This window comes from Chelonoidis abingdonii, chromosome 11 (genome assembly GCF_003597395.2).
Source record: "Chelonoidis abingdonii isolate Lonesome George chromosome 11, CheloAbing_2.0, whole genome shotgun sequence".
NCBI classification, from domain to species: Eukaryota; Metazoa; Chordata; order Testudines; family Testudinidae; genus Chelonoidis; species Chelonoidis abingdonii.
In genome coordinates, this window is record NC_133779.1 from 39,818,726 (window position 1) to 39,845,580 (window position 26,855).

Genomic DNA, 26,855 nt, shown 5'->3' on the forward strand with positions numbered 1-26,855 from the left:
CACTACCCGCTGTATCGGCGGGTAGCAATCGATTGCTCGGGGATCGATATATCGCATCTCATCTAGACGCGATATATCAATCCCCGAACGCGCTTATATCGATTCTGGAACTCCACCAACCCGAATGGAGTTACGGAATCGACAGGGGGAGCCGCGGACGGTGAGTAATTCAATCGTAGATACTTCGACTATTATTCACGTAGCTAAAGTTGCATATCTAAGACCGATTTTCCCCCATAGTGTAGACCAGCCCTGAGTGGTTTCTCTTTCTCCTGCTGTTCTTCATTTTCCCAGGATGAATAAGAAAAAAGTCTGTCCTGGAATGACTCAGTAAGTCATTACTGCATTATGACACGAGTAGGGTGAACTTAGATCTGCATCCATGAGACTATCACCAGACTCATTCTGGAGACCAGAAAGGATTTAAAATAGATGGGGGGGGGGAGGGAATGAGACTTAAGTCCTATTTTAACTAATTATTGGAATCTGAAGCACTGAGAATCAGTTTTCTGAGTAAAACATGATTGCTAGAAATTGCACTTCTGGTTTAGCTAAGTCCTGCCTTTTTTGTATGCTTAAATTAAGTTCTGCAGTCAGTTGGGAGCCAGTTGTAAAACAAGTCTCTAATGGGTAGCTAATGTTCCTATATTAAAATGAAATTGCATGGAAAAGCTTGGTGTTAAAGCTGTAAATGTCCTGCTCTAGCTTGCTCTGTTTGAATAGAAATACTCACCTGAGTGCAAGTTGGAGAAATCTCAATGAGAGAGGGGACTGACCAACATGAGGACCAAAATGATGCTGCCTAATTTTTATACACTCGACAAAGTTGGCACTGTATTGTGTAGACGCAGAAGGGGATGTGGGATTTGTTGCATCTTTTGTTCAGTGCCCCCCAACCCCGTGAGGTCTCAAAGCGAAATTCAGAAGAACCTGTACATAATAGTAACTTGCAGTAAGTTCAACTCCTGATAGCTTAGCTTGTGACAGTTCAGTCCTTTGCAGTGTTACCTTTTCATTTAACCTTATAAACACACCGGTTTGCCTTCTTACTCGTGTGTGTGTGTGTGTAAGCGTGTAAGTGTGTGATTCAGCTTTGTCCTTTCACTCAAGGGAAAAGTGATGCTTTGCTTTTCCTCCTCCTCCTCCCCTCTGAGCCTATAGAACTGAGGACAAGAGCAGTAAACTCAACTCACTGTGTGGGCAGTGATACACTGTAGGAGGGTTCCCCGACCCCAGAGCCTCAGCAGTGATGCAGCCGATTGACGTAGTTTTTCCTGCATCAAAGTGACTGTTGCCTAGCTGCCTCACTGAGCCTGCCTTTTTTGTTTTAATGTTCCAGTACAGAGCTGTGAAAAGCCCACATGCGTTTTTACTCTCTGAAGCAGTGTTGGCTAAATGCCTGAAAAACATTCTCTAGCAGTTGTGGAAAAAATCCCATTAATTTTTACAAATATTTTTGTTTCCCCCTCTCCACCCTTCTCTTCAGATTTACAGTAGTTCTCCAGAGAATTGAAACCTCATTTCACTGGCAGAGGCTGAGCAATCTTGATCAACTAACTTCAGTGCTACAAATTAAATTTGACACCAAAACCACATGAAATTTAAACGTGTATCTGGCTGTTTTTACCTATTGTAATACACTTTCCTCATCTCCAGCCACTTTCAACTAGCTGAATTGCTGAAAGTGTATCCTCGTGAAATGAACTTGGGCTCTTCCTTGAAACTGGAATGCCCAGGGTTTTAAAATATTGAGTACTGGCACGTGTACCTGACACTGCTGGTTGTGTTTCTAATGTGCTTGTGCATCAGATTTTAAGGTGTAAACTGTAATAGAGTGGGTGGGATTATATTATCAAAATGATTTTAAAGTTCCTGGAGAAAGGGCTGGACTGTCCATATCATGTATTCTTGTAACAGCAGGTATTGATTGCATTTTCCATCAGCTGTAAGAACAGAGTTCATTACACTAGTTGAAATCATCTTGGCAGACGGCAATAGTACTTTAGTTGTAAAAATGCACTGGCAACTTCTTGCATTGTACAGTAACTCCTCGCTTAACGTTATAGTTATGTTCCTGAAAAATGCAACTTTAAGCGAATCTAATTTCCCCATAAGAATTAATGTAAAGGGGTGGGGGGTTAGGTTGCAGGGAAATGTTGTTTTTTTGCCAGACAAAAGACATATACATTTTAAAGAAGCAATTTAATACAGGTATTAAAGATGCTGGCAGCCCCCCATCAACTCCCCTACATCTCCCGTTCTCCCCCCCGCAGCGTCTCCTGCCTGCCAGTGGACCCTGCAGATCAGCACCTTCCCTCTGCCTCGTGCTTGTGGCAATCAGCTGTCTTGCAGCGCAATCAGCTGTCTTGCAGCGTTCAGGAGGCTGCAGGGAGGAGTGAGGACAGGGCGCGAAGCCTCCCCGCTCCCTGCCCTGCCTCCTGAACATCGCAAACCAGCTGATTGCCTCAGGCAGGAGGTGGGGGGAGCAGGGGGAAGGCGCTGATCCACAGGGTCTATCGGCAGGCTGGAGGCACTGGAGGGGGCCACATAGGGGGGCTGATGGTGGGGGTGGGGGGAGACTGTAAACCGTGGACAGAGCAGGCAGCCAAACAACATTATAGATAGCATTGCATAACTTTAAACGAGCATGTTCTGTAATGGAGCAGGGACAAAAGATCAAAATAACTGTTAAGCGGGAGGACGTTAAGTGGGGAGTTACTGTAATTTGCTCTCCTGGATGAAAAAAATTCAGTAGCCAGTGATCATGCTCATTTGTCTTGGAGTATGACAAAGCTAGGTGAATTCTCAGGGAGTTTGTGCCTTCCTCAGTAATTTATCCATCACTGATTGCTCTTAGACACAGTTCTAGTAGATAGACCATTGATTGTCTTCAGTCTGTCACTTTAGCAACACTGTGACAATTGCAATAGAAACTTGTTTGTCTTGCTCCTTTTTAACAAGGTAAATTAGAACTTTAAATTGAAAGAATGCAAATTGGAGATTAAAGGGAGAGGGCTGGGTCAAATTTGGTCTCAAACTTTTTTCTTTAAAACTAGATGGTTTTTTGCAAAGCTTACAACTAATAGAAATCTTTCCATAACACGTTTTATATTGAAAAGGTTTAAGTGACACTTGTGCCGTGTGTACAACCTAAACTTCATAGAATTCAGCTAGTGCATGAGAATGTGCAGCTCAGATGAAACTGACCAGTTATCAGATTTTCCTAATTTTTAAAAAAGAGACTGGTAAAAAAGATGGAAAGATAAATTAGATGTTTTAACGCAAGATGCTTGTGTAAGGATGTATGAGAATGCATTGGGTATTGACCTTGCTTCTGCACCTATTGAACCTGTAGCGGGATAGCAAGCTAAGTTCTTCTGACATAGGTTCATAAGGTTCAGAAGTACTGGTGTGTTTCTGAAATATATTTTGTGTAAATGATTTGAGTAAACTGGTAAAATTCCATAAATCTCTTTTAAGCCTCCCTTTTTCTAGGCCATTACAAGTGAGCTGATCATGGGATATGAATTTCCTGTTGCCTTCATTGCCCCCTCTACTCAATGTAATAAAACAGCATGCCAGAAAATCAGATTGGTTCCTGTAATGATGTCCCTGTCACTTGTTCCATTTTAGGTTAATTTGCTTGATAGGGAGGTTATGGTTTTCCAGCTTTCAGCTGCTCTAAGTTCTCTGCTAGTTCATTTTTAAAACTAGAGCCCAAAGTTGGAAGTACACAAAGCTTTTTAGCTTGTAAAGATATCTGACATATTCAGTGTTGACAAGTGGAAATTTCTGGTTTAAAAATTTTTCTTAGAAATTATAGTACAATCTCATTAAGAATCTTTAATGCCACGTAAAGCCAGCTGAGTTTGCTTAAATATCTTACTCAGAGCTGTGGGTAAATAAACTTGATTCATTCTTTCCCTCTTGTATTTTTAAAACTATGAAGCAGAATACATTTTTGAAAACCCTGACTCCTTAAAGAATGCTGGTTATGTGAAAAATGCACACTACTACAGAGTCCTGCTGGTTACATCCTTTATCTGCCCCCTTATCCCTGCCAACATGGAGTGCCTAAGGCATAGGCTCTGCTGTGTGCCCAAATACCTTCTTCCCTTGGATGTCTCATTGCTCCCTTCGGCTTTGGTCATCACTTCTACCATTTTAACTTTCAGCCCCTGGCTAGAAAGTCATTTAGTGAATGCTGTGCAACTGAAGTGACCCTTCATGGAAGTTTTAGTTTGTGCCATCAGATACCATTAGGCTGCTATAACCTCAGGGACTTCCAGTATCTAATGTTGCAAACTGCAGCATTTTGCAACATTCTGAGTTCCATTGTGAAGGGTGTAAGTGCGTGCTAGATGCTAACCAGTTCTGCGTGATCATTTGAAGACAACGCTTACGTCCAGTGTTTTTTCTTTCAGGAGTAATCCAGGAACAGTGAGGAAAGGTGTGTACAAACTGGCCATTTTGAGCCCTTCTAACTAAAACTGGCATGCTGTTTCCTGGCATACCTGTATGTCTGATTGGAATGGTTTCTGCTCTGTAGTACTGCTTAGCATTAACAAGTGATAGTTCAGACTGAACTGAACCTTAAACTGACTGTATGATTAGACCTCCAGGACAAGTCTTTGGGCAGTATTCACTGAACTGGTCTGTGCCACACGCACAGGTCTCTTCAAAAGAGGTCTTGAAAGGACTATTCTTAACAAGCAGAGCAGGTTACTGTTGAGTGGTTCTGCATCACATGTAACCTGCATGATACATGGGCCAGCTATTTTCCTTCTTCTGCAACAGTAAAGGGAGGCAGCTCACTGGCACTCTGCTCTTGCTTGTGGCATATAATCCACATTGTGAGCCTGGATCAAGATTTATTTGGCTCATATTTTATATTTCAGGGTATCTGTTTTCCTCTTATCTCTCTTCACATCCATGGCACCCTGGATGTAAGGTGCTTCTGAGCCTTTATGACCAAACTGTCTCATATCTCCTCTCCATCAAGTTACCTTTGTGGTTATGCCTGCTGAATTGCAGAAGATCCATGTTGCACAAAATCTCTTGTCTGCCACAGGCTGGCTAAATTCTTGTAGAAATCTTTAGAATTCATTAGGTTGCAGTAAGAAGATGAGCAGGACAAGCAGTGCACACTGAAGTAGCTTTTTTAGATCTTGCTGAATTCCCAGATGTTGCAGCTATTATATACCAAAAAGCAGTACTATAAGGAATAGCATGTCCTTGCCTGAAATACTGTATTCGTGTCTCATCTCCCTGCCTCAAAAACAATATAGGAGAGCATTAGGGGTGAATAAGAAGAATGATTAAAGGCATGGGGAAAGCTCCATATGAAAAGAGAGAAGATTGGGACTCGATGGGGCTGGTGGTGGTACATGATAGGTATACAAAATGAAGAAAGGTGGAAAGCGTAAATGGGGACTCCTAATTATCCTCTCCCACAAATTCACAAACAAGATGTTCAAGGATGCTGAATGACGACAAACTTAAAAACTAATGAAAGAAAATGCTTTTCTACACCACACACTTCACCTGAAGAACTGGCTGCCCTTGGCTGTCGTTGAAGCCAAGAGCATAGTACAGGGGAGGGCAGACTACAGCCTGCAGGCTGGATCTGGCCCATCAGGGCTTTCAATCCGGCCTGTGGGATTGCCAGCCTTGTGACACAGCGGGGCTGAGGCAGGCTCCCTGCCTGCCCTGACCCCGTGCTGCTCTTGGAAGTGGCTGGCACCACATCCCTGGGGGACAGAGGACTTCGTGTGCTGCTCTCACCTGCAAGCACTGCCCCCCTGCTGCTCCCATTGGCCAGGAACAAGGAACAGCAGCCAATGGGAGTTTCAGGGGTGGTACCCACAGGTGAGGGCGGTGCGCGGCGAAGCCACTTGCCCCATTCCACCCCCAGGAGCCATTGCCAGACATGCTGGCCACTTCCGAGCGGCATGGGGCCATTAGCCCTGCTGCGTACCACTGCCACCCCAGAGTCGCTCGGTAAGCAGCGCCGGGCTGGAGCCCTCACCCCAACCCCCTACTGCACCCCTCCTGCATCCCAACCCTCTGCCCCAGCCCTACATTCATGGCCCTGCATGCAGTTTGCCCACCCAAATGGGGCCCTTGGGCCAAAAAGTTTGCCAACCCCTGGCATAGTAGATTCAGAAAAGGATCTGACAAGAATGTATGCAGTCCATTTGGGAAAAGGAAAAGCTATTTTAGAAAGGATAAATACTCTTGTGTGTCAGCTCTTAAACCAACAATTAAGTGACAAGGATCAGTAAGAAACTCCCCCCAAGCAGGTTATAAATCTTTCCTCCCTTCTACTGCTGAAGCATCTGGTACTGATAATTTTTATTTGATAAGCTACTAGCTTGCTGTGTAAGGTAGTTTCCATAGTTCTGTGTTCTACAGGCCGTCATGTAATTATGATGGGAAAGGCAGGTGGTCTAAGCCAATACTCTGTACTAATGTGGTCCACACTGGGGAAAAATTTGAGAGTCCTTGTGCTAGGTGTCTTTGGAAGGTTGCACTAAGTTTAAAGTGCTATACATGCCAGAACTTTGACTCCTGTTCGTGAAACCTAAAAACATCCTGGTCTTCCATTAGCAAACCAACCTATGTGAAAACACAAGCCCTTCTCTTGCTTGGACTCTTTCATGAGCATTGTAAACATGCTTGCATACAGCATTCTCTGTGGCACAAAGCACAGAATTCTAACGGGATTGGTGGTATTCCTGGTTCATGTAAATATGCCATTCAGAATACTCCCGGGTGCAATTTTGAATAATGTTGTCCTATAAAAATTGATGTCTACACCTTGAAGCGCACGCTCTTTTTGCTGGGCTTACGTTGCTAGAATTAGTTTTTTAAAAGGTGTGGGGGGGACACGCAATATATTTCTATTTATACTTGAATAAAGATTACGTTTCTCTCAGTACAATTGCCAGACTTCAAAATATAAACCACTGCCCTGATGGGGCAATCTATAAACCACAGTACAAACAAGTGACTCTCCAACTTCGCCTCAGGTTTATGGTGAAATCTAAAGAACTGACGTTCCAAGCGTGGAACAGGGATGGATAGAAACAGCATGATCAGTCATTTCCCTGTACTAGAATGAATGACAGAAGCACTGAAACCCTTGAGAGGATGGAACAAAACAGAAAAAGTAAATTACAAATACACGCAAAGTTTTCTAATATGAAGTGAATGAATGTGGATTGGTGATTGTAGGTTGCCTATCTTTAAATACTGATCATCCTTTGAATAAGACATGACGTGGTGTATTCTGTACATGTTTCAGTATCTATTTTACAATTTCTGAAAATGCATCTTCCACTGTGGGATCCTGAAATGTGCATGATCACTTCAAGCCAACAAAGGAGAGGTACGATCTATTATCATGATTTGCATGTTTGTTCAAACATCATAGTCAATTTCTAAAGAAATAAGCTTCCTTAATCAACACCATATTGAATGCATGCAAATTGGACCTTCCTTCCTGATTCCTAACAGGCAGGGCAAAGGTCAAAAGAAAAGCTAACTCGCTTAAGGCTTTTTTTAACAAGATTTCTCTTGCATTTTACATATGTTACATTTGTAACAGAAGATTCTGACCTCCACCCCCAGAGATGTAGAGAAGGTCAATTATATATAAATATAAAAAATGCATCTTGCGTAGGACTGGTTAAAATTCAAATTGAAAAACCTATTCCCAGATGAGTGCACATTTGGCTGTATCTCTAGATAAGCAGAGGATTCTGTGTACACTAGGTGATTACCTGCCACTTGTACCAGCCTAAAGCGTCCGTCTGTCTGAAACTGTGGGTATTGATCATGATGCAAAATATACTCTTTGTAAACTGGTTCCAGGAAACAGTGCTATAAATGTGAGCCTGCAGGCTTGGAATTGGATCATTGTGTCAGGTTTTACTTAAACCGGAAGTGATTGCAACAAAACTGTAATGCAGAATTAATTGTTTTGCCTCAAGCCAGTTACTTGGTAGGCAAAGTAGGATCTCAATTTGATGGGTTTGTAGTAACTTCTTAAGAGAGCTATTTTAAATTTTTGGAACACACTTAAATCTACATCAGTCTGTTCCTATGTAAACTGTCTTTGGAGCTTAGACAGTGGGACATAACTATTTTCAGCAGATTTAAGGATGGGTAGGCAGAGTCCAAAGGCTTAGCTAAACTTGAGAATTGTTTCTGACTAAGGTAGCATGTGAATTTAAAGTGAAATAGATTTATTGTGGAATAAGTGTCCACACATGGGGTGAATCTGAAAAAAGAACAAGAGTACTTGTGGCACCTCAGAGACTAACAAATGTATTTCAGTATAAGCTTTCATGGGCTACAGCTCACTTCCCCATGAAAGCGTATGCTGAAATAAATTTGTTAGTCTCTAAGGTGCCACACGGACTCTTGTTCGTTTTGCGGATACAGACTAACACAGCTGCTACTCTGAAACCAGTGAATCTGAAACAACTCCATGTTTAGACAAGTTCATATTAATTAACTCATTTGCAGCCCATCAGCCTGCTTTGTACTGAAAGGCTCACCTTTCCAAGGTGGAGGACAGTCCTTTCTCTGGTAGCTCAACACTGAGTCTTCAGTAGAAACAGTACTGTAGCACTGGGTTGTGACACTGACATGAGGTCATGCATCACTGTTTCTCACCAATGGCTAGACACATTGGTTGCTGTGATGCCTATAGATGCCTGGACTGGAATCTGTTTTCTACAGTGGTTGTCACATGAATATGTCTATTTGAGAGATACAGGTTTCCCAGGAAAGGTGTAGGAGGCTTGAAGTGTTTTGGTCCAAGGTAGATAAAAATCTGTTTCAAATAAAACTAACGGATTGATTTAGCAATCAGATTGTTTGTTTGTTTTTTATTTAAATGAGATTTTAAAAAAAAGTAAACCTATTTAAAACTAAATTTGAAATTATGACAAATTTACTACAACAAAATAATGTAAATGTGCTGCATCAAATAAGCCCTCCTCAAATAAGTTAAAGCGTGCTGCTCTTTGATACAGAATGTGTGCTTGGGGGACATCTTTAACTTTTGAGGTCGACTCAAGCATTGTAAATAATGTCACGTACTGCATTAAGTATCCGTATCTTCAGTTGTTGCAGTGGAGTGAATGCTGGTATTAACATTTTTCCAAACTTAAGTACTTAGCTTTTCTGAACTCCAGAAACTCATTTATCTTAATTACTTTTGGCTAAGTTCAGCTAACGAGTATGGAGAGAATACTTTCTTCACTTGGACTAATTCATTCAAAGTTAAGAAACCAACTGGGAGTTGAAGAAGCAGGAGAGCTCTTTTTCCCTCTTCAAATCTAGGAATTAAAATCAGGGGAGAGGGGGAAGAGGTCTACTAATTCTAAGATTTTGAAGGACATTGGGGCCAGATTTTCAAAGGTACCTGAAGATGCAGAATAGGGGCCTAGTGGGTTTTATAAAGTACCTAAACTTAAGTGCTTTTAAAAATCCCACTAGGTCTCTTTCTGCAGCTGAAGGCACCGTTTGTTTCTGTTCACCATGGGGTCAGATTTTTAATCTTCAGTTCATTTACTATAGTTAATATTTCTTTTGTTTAAATATAAAATATGTTTTGGTAACATTTTTATGTATTCTGCACACTTAAAATAGATTTCTTTAATAAATACCATTTTAAAAGGCCTGGTTTTGTACATTTTTAATTTAATTCCAGTTTCCATCCAAATGGAACTTGATACAAATCCCGAGTAAAATAATCTATGAAATAAGAAATGCATCATTCACAACTTACTAACATAATGTAAAAATTAAGAATCTGAATAAATATATTAAGCTCTGTAAGAATGGCCATGCTGGGTCAGACCAATGGTCCGTCTAGCCCAGTACTCCATCTTCTGGCAGTGGCTAATGCCAGATGCTTCAAAAAGAATGAACAGGGCAATAGTCAAGTGATCCATCCAGGGCCGGTGCAACCATTTAGGCAACCTAGGCGGTCACCTAGGGCACTAGGATTTGGGGAGCGCCATTTTCTTCAGCAGCAACCATGACGGCTGGATCTTTGGCCGCCCCGGTCGCCGCCAGCATTTAGGCAGAGGGAGCTGGGGCATGGGAGCGCGAGGAGGGCTGCCTGCAGCAAGTAAGCGGGGGGAGGGGACAGCACCCAGGGGAACTCCCCTCCTCTTCCCCGAGCACACCGTGGCCGCTTCACTTCTCCTGCCTCCCAGGCTTGCAGTGCCTAACCTGATTGGCATCGCAAGCCTGGGAGGCAGGAGAAGTGAAGCAGCGATGGCATGTTCAGAGAGGAGGTGGGGCAGGGGTGAGCTGCTTCACTTCTCCCACCTCCCAGTCTTGCGGTGCCAATCAGCTTAGGCTGGCGTGGGGGTGGGGGCGCAAGGTGGAAGTTTCGTCTAGGGCGCGAAACATCCTTGCACCGGCCCTGGATCCATCATCAGTACCAGTATCTGGCAGTTAAAGGCTTAGAGAGACACAGAGCATGGGGTTGCATCCCTGACCATGTTAGTTAAGTCATTGGTGGACCTATTCTCCATGAATTTACCTAATTCTTTTTTTAATCCAGATATTGTTTTGGCCTTCACAACATCCCCTGGCAATGAGTTCCATAGGTTGACTGTGCATTATGTGACTGAAATATTTCCTTTTGTTTGTTTTTAAACCTGCTGCCTATTAATTTAATTGGGTAACCTCTGATTCTGGTGATAGAAGAAGGGGTAAAGAACACTTCCTTATTCACTGTCTTCACAACAGTCAAGATTTTATAAACCTCTATCATGTGTCCCCTTAGTTGTGTCTCTTCCTGCTGAAAAGTCCTCATATGGAAGCTGTTCCGTACCCTTAATCATTTTTGTTGCCCTTCTCTGTACCTATTCCATTTCTAATATCTTTTTTGAGATGGGGCAACAAGAACTGCACACAATATTCAAGGTGTGGGTGTAACGTGGATTTATATAGTGGGATTATGATATTTTCGGTTTTATCGATCTCTTTCCTACTTGATTCCTAACGATCTGTTTTTGCTGCTGAATATTGAGCGGATGTTTTCAGAGAACTATCCATGACGAAGCCAAGATTTTTCTTGACTGATAACAGCTAATTTTAGATCCCATTATTTTGTATGTAGAGTTGGGATTAAGTTTTCCAATATGCATTACTTTGCAATAAAATGGCAGATGAAATTCAGTCACCTAGTTTTGTGAGATTCCTTTGGAACTCTTTGCAGTCTGCTTTGGACTTAAAGATAATTAAGTTATATTGTATCATCTGCAAACTTTTTCAACTCTCTTCACCCTTTTTCCAGATCATTTATGAATATGTTGAACAAAACTGATCCCAGCACAGATCCCTAGGGGACACTGCTATTTACATCTCCCCATTCTGAAACTGACCAGTTATTGCTACCTCTTGTTCCCTGTCTTTTAACAAGATACTGATCCATGCGACGACCTTCCCTCTTATCCCATGACTACATAGTTTGCTTAATAGCCTTTGGAGAGGGACCTAGTCAAAGGCTTTCTGACAGTCCAAGTACACTATATGCACTGGATCATCTTTCTCTACATCTTTGTTGACCCTCCTCAAAGAATTCTAATAGATTGGGGAGGCAATTTCCTTTTTTAAAAAGCACTGTTGACTCTTCCCCCAACACATCTTGTTTATCTGTGTCTGATAAATCCGTTCTTTACTATAGTTCCAACCAATTTGCCTGGTACTGAAGTTAGGCTCACCGGCCTGTAATTACCAGAATTGTCTCTGGAGTCTTTTTTTTAAAAATTGGCATTACATTAGCTAACTCTCCAGTCATCTGGTGCAGATGCTGATTTAAGTGATAGGTTACATACCACAGTTAATAGTTTTACAGTTTCATGTTTGAGTTCCTTCAGAACTCTTGGGTGAATACCATCTGGTCCTGGTGACCTATTACTGTTTAATGTATTGATTTATTCCAGGCTTATAATTGCTTAAATGTATATAGACAAAAAGTCAGCAAAAAGTAACGAATTAGTTGGTTGCAAATAAACATGTTTTAATGGTTACCAACCAATGAGAATGAGCCTTTCTTTAGGAAAATGAAAAGTACAAATGCAGAACTAGATTGATTGAAATCAAATTATTTAAATCAGTTTTGTTTACTAATTTAAATCATGAACAGAACTGCTGATTTAAAAAAAAAAATCAATCTACCCTGCTCTGATCACCCTAGTTATTCCTTTCTCTTCTCCCTCTTCCCCTCTCCCCCTGGTCACCTTAGTTCTTTCTCTTTTTACCTGAAACTGAGCATTCACCTGAGTTAGAGGCAATGCTGGGAAATAAGGAAATAGTACTAATCTAGAACATCCTATTAAGTGCTTTCAGGTTAGGTTGTGGGAGGTGGGGAGAGAGAATTGAGGGGTAGGGGAATGAGGTCTGTTTTTTGTTTCCAGGATAACATCCTGCTGGCCTTTTAATCATGCTGCTGCTGGCAGCTGTTCTGTATCTAGTGCTGTGTGAAAAGTCTCATTTGTGACATGCACTTCTGTATATACAGATAAATTGTTGAAGTCTAAAGCACAGTATATTATAAATGTAAATCTCTAAAATACTACTAGTTTATAGGTCAGGTCAATATAACTATAACTATTTCTTCATTTTTAATATTTTTGTGGGGCAGACTACTAAAACGGCATCTCTTACAACATCCATTATCTAAACTGGGAGAAGTTTGAATGGATTTATATTCTAGTCTGTACTAGATCTTCTAAAACGTGTAGCTCTACAAAAATAAGTAAACTAAAGGTCAGCTGTTACATGAGGGTTCATTACTTGTTCATCTCCTTGTATAACCTGTTGTGTAATTTGTCAGTTACTTTTCTTTTTTGGTCTCCTTGTGTTTCTAGCCTGGAACTCTTTCAAATTAGTTACAACTACCCAGTTCCTAGCTCAGCTTCTGAACACATTCCAAGCCAGCGTGACTTAACTTCCTGTAAAAGAGACAAAAGAAAGCGACCTTCTGCTTCCTTTCCCTGCCTAACAGATTCTATGGCCCATGTGGGAGTTGCTCCTCAGTTGCAAATCCTCACATGATGTTGCAGTCATCAGCATTACCAAAAGACCCAGGCTTCCGTGAAAACAGCTACACAGACACTGCAGTCACAGGCTGCAGTGTAATTACTTTGATGGATGAAACAAGTAGAACGTAGTCATCGAGTCAATCAAGTTGTATTTTAATCTGGTTTAGGGAACAAGTATCCTCATTTTTACTTGCATGCTGCTGACTTAATTAAGGGATCTTGGCTTCACTGCTAATCTATTTTGAGACCCTTGTGGGCACCTCATTTTTGCCCTCTGCACACATAGCCCTAATGAAAACAAGGTTAGTATATAGAAAGGGAGTGAGAGCAATAATCACAAGACTGCTGTCATACCAGTATGTTTTTTGTTTTATTAACATAAACCAAGGCATTAGTGCTTACTGTCCTCATGTGATGTGACTGCTACGAAAGGTCAAGCATATTTATAGTGAAATGACCAGGAGCTCTCTATGCATGGAAGTGAAGCAGTTTCAAAATATGAATGAGAAATCTTTTCTACAGTCAATTTATGCTGGTAATTGAACCTGGCAGAGGAGTTAGCATGTGAAAGAGTTGTTTTATTCCTCTGGCAACTTATTGCCATGCGTCTAGGGCATCTTGCTTAACCATTCATTTAAAACTTGCTTTTCCATTATTGAAGCAGTATTGATTGGGGCCTGTCAAAACAATGTAGTGGCTAGGCACTGGGCTGGAATTCAGGAGACCTTGGTACTCATCCCAGCTCTGCCACTGACTTGCTGGGTGACCGTGGCCAGGTCAGTTCCCCTCCATGTCCCCATCCACCTTTTTGTCTTTTTTCATTTAAATTGTAAGCTGCTGGGGGCAGGGACTGTTGTTTTAGTAAGTTTGTAGAATAGTGGGGCCCTGGTATCAGCTGGGACCTGTAGGCAGTACTGGAGCACAAATATTAAAAGAAATCTCTTGGAATGCCTGTCATATGATATGGGGGAGATGCCAGCCACTGCTTCTCCTTAAAGATGTCATGGATACCATAAATCTCCTGCCACTTCCAAAGAAATAACTTACAGAGGAATTGAAGTTTTATAAGTGATCTGGTTTTTCAGTGTCGTTAATAAATGCACTTTCCTATGACATGGGCAATTACTGCTGTTATTATTGCTGTACTACCTATGGGCCAAGAAGGAATGGCCCCCAGCTGCGCAAGGTGTGGTACAAACAGAGGAGTAGATGGTCCCTGTCCCAAAGAGCCTGCAAGCTGAACAAGGCAGATGCAGGGTGGGAGAAAAGTAAAACACACAATCCAAACTGCAGCTTTAGGATAGGTGCTGCTCTCCTCTGCTTAGCTTTAATTATAGAAGCTTATTTTTTTTCCCCTGTAAGATCTTAATTTTAATATCCGGGCTTTGAGTGTTGTGTTGGCCTGGAGTGGAATAAACTGGAGAAGGCTTAAGCATGGATAAAGAGGGAAGCCAGATCTGCAAGGGTGAAAAGAGAGCACGTAAAGGAACAAGAGTAGATAGATTGAAAAGGATATTTTAGTACATCTTGACTGCTGTTGCTGTGTGAACTTTACTGTAGTAGTGATTACTGCTGAGTGAGATTGAAACCTGATAAGCAAAGGTCACCTCACAAAGATGGCATCACGAATCAAATATTTTTAAGAAACTAGCAGTAAGACTTTCTTCCTCTCTGCTTCACTTGGTTCAGGTTACTGGCACTACTCAAACACATGTCACTGTGTGGCTCTGCCTTGCTATAGGTAATAGTCATTGGTGTGCAAAAGTGCCCATTCAGTCATCCTTTGTCGTCCTTTTTATTTAAGTCTGTAACTGTTTTAACATGTTCTCCTGCAAAATGATGTTTCCTCTCTTGCAGGCTGTGCACCACTCCTCCATTCCTAGCTTCTTTTGGGCAGATAGCTCTTGAATTAATACTGGGGAAGGCATTTAGGAATTTTACTGTGCTATATAGGTTGGGCTTTTCAAAAGCATCAGTGGGGAATTATGGATCCTACTTTTCCCAGTGATGACACGGCCCCAGTCTCTGGTATATGAAGACTTTCTTGCCTTTATAAAGCCCTGTCAGCTGCACAAGTCAGGGAAATAGGTTGGCAAAAGAAGTATTCAAATATGGTTTGTTAGAGGTGCTAACAGTTTCTCTGCCAGTGTGCACAGAGCCTTCATGATTTCCAGAGCAGGCTGGTTGCTTAATTCTATCTTGAATGGCTGTGTTCCTAATTAAGAGCTTTAAATAGCACTCTGTGCCACCAGACGAGATGCTGAATCTACCAGGGATTGCAATTGTCTTGACACAGGGTCACTGAGGGATTCTCAGGGTTAGGTTAGAAAGTGGAAACTGCCCAACTCTCACTGCTTAAAGTAATTTTACTTGGTGTCCGGATGTCTTGCCCATGGCTTTGCAGTAATGTCTGGTATTTTACTTACTCTGTTTTGCAATATTTAGCTTTCTTTAGAAACACTGTCTTGGCACCCTGTTTTCAAGGACATGGTCACCTCAGTTCATGCTACATATATTGTCAATGTCACAACAGTGTTCAGAGAGAATATTGCTCTTGTCTTTTTTGATTCTTATGGTTCCCTGAAGTTTGTACAGTATGTTGTTCCAGTTGAAAATTGCGTACCTAGAAATCTGCACTTTTCAGAGTTCTTTGTGTGCTCACTTATCCCCATCTTTGTTGTTTATGCTTCACATAGATTGAAAAAGAGCTCGTGTCTACATGTAAAGGGGTGGGGGGGGGGTGAATGCACCCAAAGGGCATATGGGATATAGGTGCAACTGTTTTGGCTTAAGCTAGAAGTCTCCATTAATTGAGCTATTTGTCGTCTGTCTTAATGCCTTCTGGTATGATTCTACTACCGTCTTAGTTTTGGTTTCACTGCCTGTGAAATGAACGCCTGAACATTTGGGACTGTCCCATGTAAGGTCAATATTAAGGAAACAGTTAATGTATTTTCACAACATAGCTCAGTTAACTTAAACAAGCACAGCTATCATAGAAACAATGTGTTGTATGAAAAGACTGTTCTTAAGTTAGAAATCAGTGACATTTGCTCTGTGTGCTCTTTTAGGAAACTCAATTTTTACTTTAATTGACTTTAGGAAAGTCAATTTTTATCAAAAGGATTCCTGTTAGGGCTGTCGATTAATCGCAGTTAACTGATGCGATTAATTCAAAAAAAATTGTGATTCATCGCAGTTTTAATCGCACTGTTAAATAATAGAATACCAATTGAAATTACATATTTCTGGATGTTTTTCTCCATTTCAAATATATTGATTTCAATTACAACACGGAATACAAAGTGCACAGTGCTCACTTTATAATATTTTTATTACAAATATTTGCACTATAAAAATGATAAACAAAAGAAATAGTATTTTTCAAGTCACCTCATACAAGTATTGTAGTGCAATCTCTTTATCATGAAAGCGCAAATTACAAATGTAGATTTTTTTTGTTACATAACTTCACTCAGACAAAACAATATAAAACTTTAGAGCCTAAAAGACCACTCAATCCTATTTCTTGTTAAGCCAATTGCTAAGACAAACAAGTTTGTTTACATTTACAGGAGATAATGCTGCCCACTTCTTATTTACAATGTCACCTGAAAGTGAGAATGCGTGTTCTCCTGGTACTGTTGTAGCCAGCATTGCAAGGTATTTGTGCCAGATATGCTAAACATTTGTATGCCCCTTCATGCTTCGGCCACCATTCCAGAAGACGTTCTTCCATGCTGATGATGCGTGTTTAAAAAATATAAAGTGAGCACTGTCCATTTTGTATTCTGTGTTGTAACTGAAATCAATATATTTGAAAATGTAGAAAACATCACAAATATTTAAATAAATGATATTCTATTTAACAGTGCACTTAATCGCACTCTTAATCGTGATTAATTTTTTTAATGGCTTGATAGCTCTAATTCATGTGTATACTGTACATACTCTCCTTAGCTTCTCATACAAACCTCCTTTCAAAGGAACTCGTAATCCATAACACGGTAGTCTGGCCAGTGCCTAAACTTGGGGTCGTGACCCCTCAGAGAGGTCACAGTGTGGTTACATGGGGGTTGCAAGCTGTCAGCTCCATGGGGCTGACAGTCCTGATCGCCTATTAAAATCCATCCCCCCCACCCCCCCGGTTTCCTTGACCAGAAAAAACATGTAACTATTTGTTGGGGAGGGGGAAATCCTTCCTTGTTCTTTCCTTAGTGCAATCAAAGCCACACTCATGAGAGCAGCGCGCAAGAACAAAGTAAACACATATGACATAAGAGAACAGCTCACATTTCAAACTTCTAAGGAGTTGTAATTAACGGGAGGTGGGGGAATTACTTTAATTGTACTGTGCCCAGACATTACAGGATACAGGGACATGTGGCAACTTTCCCAAGCCCCGAGGACAGCACTTTTTTTCAGATCCCCTCTTCTGAATGGGAAACGTAACAAAGTGTGGGAATGGATAAACTGTACAGATAGAGAATGTTGAGTCCTGGCTTTAGGTTGCTTCTCTCCTCTCTTCCCCTCCCCTAAATCTCCCACTTCAATTCTTTACATGCCTTTACTTTCTCTCCCCTCTTCTCTCCTTCCCTGAGTCTGCACTCGTTCCTACTCCAATCTCTTCTTTCCATTTCTTCTTTTCCCCAGCTGTCATTCCAGGCAACCATCAGCTGCCATGCATGGCTTAAGGCTGAATTGGGCCTGAATCCAGCAAAAGACCTTATCGCACAGCTGGCTCCATACCTTGCCAACGCTTCCTTCTCCTCTGGCCCAACGTTGTCTAGTGGTGGAGCCCGTGGGTCTTTCCTTAATCCACCCTGCCATCTACCAAGTAGGAGAAGCAGCGGGGAGCATGGCATGCTGGGAAATGAAGTCTCAAAATCTCACAGGCCACACTTCCTGGGCTAGCATTACCTTGGGTAACAGGGAATGTGACACTGAGTGGTGTGAGTTGGAGACAGTTACTTACCAATAGTAATGTCCTCCCTCCAGCATGTCAAACATAGTGGCATCGAAATCCCTCTGCCTACTCCTTCTTGTAGGAAGCATCAAATGCTAAGTGTGCTCAAAATGTTCTGCTCTCCTTTTTGGTCCCACAAGTGTTTGTCTCACTAAAGTAGGGCAATAAGACACAAGACCATAATGGCTGGGCAGCGACAGGATGAGAATCTGATATTTATTCAATGACATTTGTAATATAACTTGATGCTGCGCACTTACACTGTTCTAATCAGGCACTGCAGTCTGAGAGATGAAGGAGGGAAAAACTTTCTGTATGAGAAATCCAAGTCAAAGATTCTGAGAATAGAAATATACTCCTGGTGGTTGTGTAAGTTTGACTGGTCAAAATGAAATCTACTTCTAAAAATAGACTGTCAAGATTAACTGTGAAACATTTGTCCTTTAGAATGTGAAGAAATGTGGGTGTCGCCAAATTAAATCATGTGATCTATGGGCAAATACACACTCTGCATTTAAATTCATAGAAACTTCTTTGTGTGAGAACTCAGCCACCATTCAGTGGTTCAGTAGAGATTCATATCAGACACTTGATTTCAACAAAAAGGATTTTGTCCTCTGCAGTTAGTCAGGTTTTCGTCCCACATTTTGTGTGAAGTGCATTCTGATGCATGTTCAGTAAAGGAGAGAGAAACACTCTGGACTACTTGTCCCAGTGGCAGCCTTCTGTTCTTTAACCTCCTGCAGTACTTGTGATGGAACTCTAGAGGGGCCTGAGTGCAGGGGCCTGGTACTGCTGTCTTCCTCTTCCCCGATGTGGGTGAAAGTGCAGTTAGTCGGTGACTTTCAGCACACGCACTCTTCTGCATCTGACTTGGCCACCCAGACTCAAGAGATTTCTCAAACAGCCAGTATTGCAAATTCAACCTTGGATCTTCATACCAAACTGGGCTCATTTTGCCCCTCTCATTGTCACCGCTAATAAAGATTCTCTAATGGAAACGTACCCATACATAGAGCTATGAGCTAACAATAGAATTCAGAAACTTTCTTCCTAAACTGTAGTGAGTCTGCAGCAAATCTTTGTATGCTTGGTAGTGCTGCTGACAGACCTGACCCAGACGTGCATACAGCAGATATGATGAATAAGGAGGTGCCATTTTTATACAGTCACTTCTCTGACTGTAGCTGCATTGTAAAGCAAAGGAATATGTTCTCGTAAAGGGTGAGAGTTCACACTAAATATCTCTTGTATGAAACTTGAAAACTAGCTTTTCTGTGCTTGTACCAGATTCAAGCAAATGCCAATTCACATTGGCACATTAAATGTTCTGTTCAATTGAAAGGTATTGGGAGCTCTGCTGAGATTAATACCAAAAAGACCCTTTTGGAAGATTCTGACTCCTAGGTACATCCACCCGTTATAGATATCACTTAGTCTGGTAAAAATGTTGATGTGCCCTAGATTGCTTGGCAGAGAAGGGCCATAGCTGCACATTCCAAGAAAGATGTCTCCTTGGATTCTTCCTGGGAAGCAGAACAGGGGAAGTAATTCTGATAGTTCTGGGTTGGCTGGTCCCAGCTCTGTTGTTTAGAGTCTGCTTTTATCTTCAACTGACAAACATTTTCCTAAGAAGCAGTAGATGAGAAACCCCACTTGGGGTTAAAATAGAGTAGAGAGAAAACAAAAGGGAAAAGCTTCTAGCTGCAATGATTGTGCAAACCATGTTGGCTGGCTCGACTAGTCTGACCTTCCACATCACCACTGTACTCCTGGCAAGCACTCTGTCATTAGGAGCAAAGTGTTCAGACTTAATATTTTAAATGCAGTGTTGTGCTCATAGACTCCTTACGAACATACAATGTGCAAAGAATTACTCTGACAACTCGAAAACATGCTGTGATTTAAAAAAAAAGCCTATAAGTCTGTTTAGAGCTGGTGAAGCAGACTGTATATCAGGTTTGTCAGAGCACATGAAAGAGGTTAGTGTATGTTCGGCACTCGTGTTCTTGGCGAACTTTTTTATGGGCATTTACTACACCAAGACACATCCAAGGGCCTGTCAGTGTTTTTCTTGTTTGCTCAGCATCATCTGAATGCTGGTTCCCAATAATGTGAAGTTTGACCAAGAACAGTTGTATCCAGTTGATAGTTTATTTTGCTCGAAACTGAGACATAGCGTTTTTCATATGAAGTAAATATTTGTCATAACATCAATTTTAGCAAACTTTTTCCTGGTAAATACTTAGGCCAGAAGCCTCCTTGCACAGGTATTTGCAAACAACTGAATCTGTGATGTCCAAACCTTTTTCTAGTGGATTATATTTATTTATCTAATCTGTGTACTGTATGGGATTATTGTCATGATTTTATAGAGACGGCTATTGCCTACATTTTTATTTTGGAAGCTGCAGAAAATGTATTGAAGGGGGAAGACTCTACCCTGCACTGACTCTTTACTTACTAAAATATGTTCAGTTGGACATCTCTGTGCATACTAGTCATGTGAAGGACAAGTCCCAGAGCAGGCTACCCTCAGCTCACCTATAGACAAAAGCCTGAAAAAAGAAATGTCTTGAATTGTGCCCTAAAGGTTAACAAGTTAAAGCAGTGCTGGACCAGATGTAGTGAACTCCTCTGTGAAGAATGTCTTCTCACCAAGCACCTGACTGCCTAACCTTAAAACTGGTAGATGACCAACTTCTGTGATAGCTCCGAGATGGTAACTTTCTGGTTCTTAACCACGTAGGTCTTTTATAGATCAGTTTGTAGACTTGGCTGCAAAGTAAATGGAAAAGATTCTTGCAGTAAGAAGGATCTGGCTCTGATTTCAAGCACAGCCTTCCCTACTCAGCCCTGCATACAGTTTCGGAACTCCAGTGTGACCCTCGGGCCAAAAAGTTTGCCCACTCCTGATGTAGACTGTACCTACACCACTGATCTGAAGGGAAGACTGTTGCTTACTAAACCACCAGTATTGATTCATGTAGCACTTCGGATCTCTCTAATCTCAGTACTGACCAAGCCTGATCCTGCTTAGAGTGGGATATCCCAATAGATCACAACTGAAAGCACAGTACCTGCAGGCTAGTAGAGAACAAATAAGCTTTTGGGTACTACTAACATTTTGCTGCAACAGAGTAGTTGGAAAAACATGTTTTTGCTACTTTGAAGCCTTTCTGAGAGGGTCAGCTATCCCAGGATTTCAGTAACATTTTATCACAGCTGTGCTTCTGCTGAAATGATATTTAGAAAACAGAGTAAAGGTATTTCTGGCCTAGTACCCGTAGTGCAATATAATTCAGAAGCCAAGATTTCTTCCAGTAACTACCTTTAAAAAAAAAAAAAAAAAAATGTTTATAGGCATATTGTGCCAGTGAAAGTTTTAATGGTCACGTTACCTCCAGTATTTACCAGCAGTCTTAGCATCTCAAGTAGCAGTGACTGAACAAAAGATTGTTATGCCTAATCATACAATGAGGATATTATAACTTGTGGTTCTGATGTCATTCCCAGCAAACTCACTTTCCACAATCAATTTAAAATCCTATGAAACCAAATACCGTAGCCTTTCCATTCCTCTCACACGGAGCTGTGCAAAGTTTCAGTAAATATACCCCCTCCTTTTTTTTTCTTATGGTGTATTTATTCTCCCGAGCTCTGACTGTCCCAGTGCCATTTGTAAATCAGTGCTATAATAAGAATGATGCGCTCTGGCGTATTGCTCACAGGAGTTGCTTTGACTTACTTGACTGTTGTACAGGGTGTTTTTATATTCTCTCTTTAATAACATGTGGCTAACTTGCTTTGCAACAGTATGATCCTGTTTCTGGAAGAGAATAAATTTTAGTGGCTTGCTTTTTACAAAAAAAAAAATCATTCTGCTTACCAGATGCTGAGCAAAGATACTTGACATTTAATTCTTCAATGCCTACTTACCATGTAAAATATTTTTGGCATAGACCTTCTATTTATGAGGGTAGCTGCTTTTATTCTGGTAAGCCATATTAGTTTGCTGTAAGGAAAGATGTGTTTTACAGGCCATAGGTAACCTCTATCCTCTAGCTACAGTGAGATAAACAGGTATAGTTTAGTTTTTGCTCTGTTACTGTAAATGGCATGTTACCTGTGTATTTCTCTTCACTCCTGCATCAAGTCCACCAAAAAAACACCTGAACAGCAATCTTATTCAGCGTCTTGAATCACTGCCTTCATCCATACATTCCCTCTCCCCTCCAGTTGGTAAAATGATACCAAACTTTTCTAAATCTCCCAAATGCCAGCTATTCAAAGGGTTCACATTTAGACTTTGGCAGAAAAACAGAATTCTGACAGTTCTCTGTAATGATGCTGTTAGCAGCTAAAGAATAGTGCATGCAGGCATTGCCCTTCTTCCACCAAGGGTTTGGCTTCAAAATGTAGTGCGCAGTCTTAAGCCATTTTGGATACATCATGTTCTTGGTGGACAGAGGACAGTCTTGTGTATGTTTCTGTCCAGTTTTACTTTGTACACAAGTTCAGGTGCAATTTAGTGCTAGTCTGCTGCTTGGCTGCTGAAGGTGAGAATTTTGCAAATGCATGACATTTAACATTGGCCTCCATTTAAGACCCTCTTTGTAGGGAGGGAAAACAAATGAGGCTACTGGACTTGGAGGGATTTTCCCCTCCTGGTGCCCTTGCTCATCTCGAGAAAACAAGATTCATTTCAAAACCTCTCCACCCACTCGGAGCATGCACAGGAGCTGCAGAGCAGCGAAGGAAAGATGAAATTTTTTTTTGATCTGGTGCCAGTTTAGATCTGGGACAAATCACACTGTAAGAGCAATGTGGAGCAGAATTATTAATTTTAGTAGGTGGTAGCAGCTTTGTATTTTTAATTGCTTTGAAAAATCTCCTACTTCTTTCTCTTTGCATAGTACACTTCTTTAACTTGCCTCCCTTCTGTACAAATCATAGACCTCTTGATTCTGCTACTGCAGCACTGTATGCATACGTGCTCAGTCTAGCACATTGTTCAAAGCTTTGTCCTTACCATTTTTCTTTTTAATGTCTCAGAGGTACTTCCACCATTTCCCGAGTCGGGTCACGTAGACTATGAAAAAGTCAAGGGAAGTTTCTTGATGTTCAGCCTGAACTTCCTTTTCCTTAATCTCATCCTATATCTCCTAGCGATACCCTCTTGGCCCACTCTAAAAATGTCTGAATTCCCTGTCCCCCTGCTTAGTGTTTACACGTCAGACAGTTGTAGAGTTACTATCAAGCATACACACCCCTTTCCCAACAATTTACAACCTCGCCGGTGGTTTAGCCAAGCTATACATATTCAGCTCTCAATCTGTCCACTTAAATCAGCCCCTTTTTTAGGGCTCCAATTCAGGACGATATTTAAGCATGTGCTTAATTACAGACGCTCCCCAGGTTACACAAACCCGACTTAGGGAAATCCAGATTTTTTTTTTTGTTGTTTTTGCTTAATTGTCGGAGATACGTTCCCGAATTACACAAAATATGACCTACGCAAGGCATTCCGGAGCTTCTGTACTATCTTGAACAGGGTTGCTTTCCTAATTCAAGGTATAATGACTTATGCACGATGATTTTTGTAATTGTGGTGTATCAAAGTAACAAGTCTGCTTCAATGTAGTAGGCTAAATAGTACAGAGCTGCCTTTCTGGGATGCAGTACTATTTCTTGTTGCCTCTTCTTCCTAAAATGGATTCTTTTTTGTATATACTATTATCCATTTGTGTTTTGCTGTACCTCCAAATGTCATTGCAGAACACCAGAACTAAGTGGTTGGGGTTTTTTGGTAGGACTTTCAAAGAACAATCCAATACATCATTTAGTTATGCCCTTGTATAGAACTGTCCTAATAAAATACTTTGTGAAATGTATCTAGGGCAGGTTATTAAAAAGTCAATACTAATTCATTGATACCTCCTGTTCAAAGTATATTACAGTGTGGTAACTGGCTAGTGCTAACAGTCTTGTATCTAGCAAGCCCTGCTCTTAACGATAGCATGAACACCTATATAAATGTTCCTTTACTTAAAAATTATTGCTCCTCTTCAAGGTTTAAAAGTAACTACCCGAACTTCTTTGCACAGTGTATCTATGTTTTCACAAAGAGCATTACCCTTTTTCCTTAGGCAGTGTCACAGATCTCTTTGGTTACGGGTTACAAGTACTATTATCGTATGTATTGCTCAAAGGTCATAAATGTCCTTAGCTTTAAAAGCCCTTGTGCAAAAGACGGTTTAATATTGAGCAGTTGTGGGGTTTATTATATCCCATGAGCAAGTCTGCAAACATCATTCAGGGAATTTACTGAATCAGAGTAAAAGGGAGGAACTATCCTACTCCTCTCTGCAGTATGGATTCTTGAGCACTATGGATGAAATTCAGCCCTGGACGCTAATAAGCCCTCAAAATAGTACATCTAAGCAGGACATAAGTGATTCATATTCCTTGTAATGGCCCTCTGCATATGGGTAAATTTCACCACAAAACTTGATTGTGTAAGCCACAGGGAAAGTAGCTGAGAATAAACCACAAGTGATCAAAAGTAGGAAGATTTAAAGCAGGAGAGACTCTGATAATAGAGGGGAAGCATTTTTTATGTCTGGTTACACAGCAGTGAACTCTGCATTACAGACTGTGTGGCCATAGCCATGTTGTAGTTTTGTCTCTGATCTGCACGTTACTCCTGAGACCGAGCTGCCACGTAATAGCCATTAATGCTCGACTCATGGGCCTCTATCAGCATATTCCTTTTTCTCTTTTCCCTGCCCTCCCAGACAAAAATGTAATTAATACTGACGAAGACCCTCTAGGACTAGGAGACTGAGTAGGTACACTATGGCCTGATTTTCAAAGGCACTGAACACATGCAGCTCCTATTAAAATTAGTGGGAGCTGCAGGTGCTTAGCACTTCATCCACAAGTGGCCTGATTTTCAGCATACGTTATTCCCTGACTGAAATTAACTAAAATGCACATAAGGGAAGATGTTAATGTGGAAAGTCTTGCTCTGCTTTCAAATCCTGACTATATCTCTTCCAAAATCCTAATCCCGCGACATCTTGAAATCAAAGTCTTTTAGCATAAGTTAGATATTCGTCTAGCTAGTGGAGTGTTTATAACTAGCTCTCTTACCCCATGGACTAATATTAAAAACCCTGAGGGTAGCTTCAGATCTTCAGAAAAACAATCAAATTTAGCTACTTAGGTAAGGGAGCTGTGTTGTCTGGTTTCAGGAAGGGAGTAGATATGTTAACCACTCTAACTGCTTTGCTTTCATGCATGGGAGGACTTGTAGGTATCTGGGAGGTGGCTGAAATAGGCAGCCCACATTGAACATGCATGCAAAACGGAAGCCAGCAGTTGCTTCTGTTCTTGCATTTTCGTGATTAGTTACAAAAGAACTCCTGGGTGGTGAAACCAGGTAGTGACTTGTACACATACTTAGCATCATGCTTTTTGCTGCTCCTGCTGATTTTAAATATGATTTTAAATCTATATCTATCTATCTTTATCTGTATTGGCTAGAAGTATAACTGCTATAACACTGAGAAGTGCCTGGTCACACTGAGTTCAATAGTACAAAGGTTATGATTGTGTGAAAATGCATTGGCACGAGAAGTCCCCACCTACCTGACAACAAGGGCTTTTTAACAATAAAATTAAAAGGGAGGGAGTGTTACTTTTAACAACAGGCCTATCTGCAGTAGCATATGTGCATTAATCTACTCTGTTCTGTGGAATCGTCAAGTTTACCGTTAAAAAAAGAGAACAAGGAGTACTTGTGGCAACTTAGAGACTAACATTTATTTGGGCATAAGCTTTCTTGGCTAAAACCCACTTCATCAGATGCATGGAGTGGAAAATACAGTAGGAAGATATATATACACAGAGAACATGAAAAAGGGGGTTGCCATACCAACTCTAACGAGAGTAATCAATTAAGGTGGCTATGATCAGGAGAAAAAAAACTTTTGTAGTGATAATCAGGATGGCCCATTTCAAACAGTTGGCAAGAATGTGTGAGTAACAGTAGGAGAAAAAGTAGCATGGGGAAATAGTTTTTAGTTTGTGTAATGACCCATCTACTCCCAGTCTTTGTTCAAGCCTAATTTAATAGTGTCCAGTTTGCAAATTAATTCCAGTTCTGCAGTTTCTCTGTTATAGTCTGTTTTTCAAGGTTTTTTTGTTGAAGAATTGCGACTTTTAGGTCTGTAATTGCGTGACCAGGGAGGTTGAAGTGTTCTCTGACTGACTGGTTTTTGAATGTTATAATTCTTGACGTCTGATTTGTGTCCATTTATTCTTTTGCATAGAGACTGTCCAGTTTGGCCAGCATACGTGGCAGAGGGGCATTGCTGGCACATGGCATATATCACATTGGTAGATGTGCAGGTGAATGAGCCCCTGATGGTATGGCTGATGTGATTTAGGTCCTATGATGGTGTCCCTTGAATAGATTATGTGGACAGAGTTGGCAACGGGTTTTGTTGCAAGGATAGGTTCCTGGGTTAGTGTGTGTGTTGTGTGGTGTGTGGTGATGCATATTTGCTTCAGATTGGGGGCTGTCTGTAAGCAAGGACTGGCATGTCTCCCAAGATGTGTGAGAGTGAGGGATCGTCCTTCATGATAGGTTGTAGATTTTTGATGCACTGGAGAGATTTTAGTTGGGGGGCTGAAAGTGATGGTTAGTGGCGTTCTGTTATTTTCTTTGTTGGGCCGTTCCTGTACTAGTTGACTTCTGGGTATTCTTCTGGCTCTGTCAATCTGTTCCTTCACTTCAGCAGGTGGGT

The 26,855-nt window shown here is 41.1% G+C and overlaps 1 protein-coding gene across 7 annotated transcripts in view; it reads left to right on the forward strand.

The window, feature by feature from the left end:
* Window positions 1–26,855, forward strand: part of GNG7 (G protein subunit gamma 7) — a 140,414-nt gene that overhangs the window by 72,015 nt on the left and 41,544 nt on the right. For 3 of the 7 annotated variants that reach the window (XM_075070914.1, XM_075070913.1, XM_032793102.2), the window contains exon 3: window positions 4,425–4,450. The exons of 3 other annotated variants lie outside the window; for them this stretch is intronic. The gene's annotated coding sequence lies outside the window, so the exon portion shown is untranslated. Of the gene's footprint in view, window positions 1–4,424; window positions 4,451–26,378; window positions 26,458–26,855 lie in introns of all 7 variants that reach the window. One more of the 7 variants, XM_075070916.1, reaches the window with a different exon arrangement.